Source organism: Salmo trutta, unplaced genomic scaffold (assembly GCF_901001165.1).
Source record: "Salmo trutta unplaced genomic scaffold, fSalTru1.1, whole genome shotgun sequence".
In the NCBI taxonomy this organism is placed as follows: Eukaryota; Metazoa; Chordata; class Actinopteri; order Salmoniformes; family Salmonidae; genus Salmo; species Salmo trutta.
Window position 1 is genome coordinate 12,936,589 of NW_021822911.1, and position 1,856 is coordinate 12,938,444.

Below are 1,856 nucleotides of genomic sequence, written 5' to 3' on the forward strand. Positions count from 1 at the left end.
TTTCTAAATGTCACACCCTGATCTGTTTCACCTTTCTTGTGATGGTCTCCACCCCCTCCAGGTATCGCTTATTATCCCTAGCCTCTGTGCCAGTTTGTCTTGTTTGTCAGGTTAAGCAGCGTTTTGTGACTCAGCTCCTGCTTTTTGAAGTGTCTCTTTTTCTCACCCTCCTGGTTTTGACTCTGCCCACCTGAACACTCTGCCTGCCTTTGAGCCTGCCCACTCTGCCTGCCTGCCCCTAGGACTGCCCGCTTGCCCACTCTGCCTGCCTGCCCCTGAGCCTGCCCACCTGAACACTCTGCCTGCCTGCCCCTGAGCCTGCCTACCTGCCCACTCTGCCTGGCTGCCCCTGAGCCTGCCCACCTGACCACTCTGCCTGTCTGCCCCTGAGCCTGCCCACTCTGCCTGCCTGTCCCTGAGCCTGCCCACCTGACCACTCTGCCTGCCTGCCCCTGAGCCTGCCCACCCTGCCTGCCTGTCCCTGAGCCTGCCAACCTGACCACTCTGCCTGAGCCTGCCTGTCAACCTGGACCTTTGCTTCCCGTTTGATTTCTGACCTCTGCCTACCCCTACCCTGAATCTGCCATCTGGTACCGTTGCCCCACCTCTGGTTACTGACCAGCCATACCCGGCTGTTGGACATGCTGCTAGAGCAATTCCGCTGGTTCTCTGGAGGGCAGCCTGTCACGGGGGTAACCCCACCGCTCCTCAGTCACTCGCCGGTTAGCAGCGCCGTCCCACCGGCCACTCTACCTTCCCGGGAACCCCGGGTTACCTCCTCCAGAACGCTTTAATGGAGAGCCGAGCACCTGTCAGGCATTTTTAGCCTAGTGTGCCCTCATTTTCGAGCTTCAGCCCTCCTTCCCCTCGGATCGCTCCAAAATAGCCTACCTCATCACGTTTATGTCTGGAAGGGCTCTCACCTGGGCTACCGCCGTATGGGAACAGCAGCCAGCCATATGCGTGAGCCTGGAGGGGTTCGTGGGAGAGGTGAGGAAGGTTTTTGATGCCCCGTTCTCCGGGACAGAAGCTACCTGTAAGTTAATTCATCTCCGGCATGGCGCCCGCAGGGTGGCCGACTATGCAGTGGATTTCCGCACGTTGGCAGTGGAGAGTGCATGGAACCCGGGAGCACTGTTTGACATGTTCCAGCACGGCGTCTCGGAGGAGGTTAAGGACAAGCTTGCTGCTGGGGAGTTACCCACTGGTCTTGACTCTCATCGCTTTGACATCCCTACTCAGCCCCTCTTTATTCCCATTGATGTTCGAGCGTTGAACGTGCGCTCTATATGTCGGGTCACCCATAACACCACTCCCATCAACCTATAGGTGTCAGGGAATCACAGCGAGACCATTCAGTTCCTGCTCATTAAGTCCCCCCAGATTCCCGTGGTTTTGGGATTCTCCTGGACCAAACGGCCCAATCCACTCATCAACTGGTCTACTGGTGCTATCATGGGCTGGAGTCCGTTCTGCCACGGCCATTGTCTGAATTCAGCACAACCTGCCCCAGGAAGGCTTTCTGGGTCCTCATAGGTGGTTACGGACCTCTCCGTCATTGATGAAGAGTACCGGGACCTCTGGGAGGTTTTGAACAAGTCCCGGTCCACTTCCCTTCCGCCGCACCGCCCCTATGACTGCGGGATTGACCTTCTCCCTAGCACCACGCCGCCCCGGGGACGTCTGTACTGGTTGTCGGGACCAGAGACGAAGGCTATGGAGAACTACATTGGGGACTCTCTAGCTACAGGATTTATCCATCCCTCTTCCCCTCCCACCGACGCAGGCTTGTTCTTCATGGATCAGACCCTGTGCCCGTGCATTGACTACAGGGGACTCAATGTCATTACTGTTAA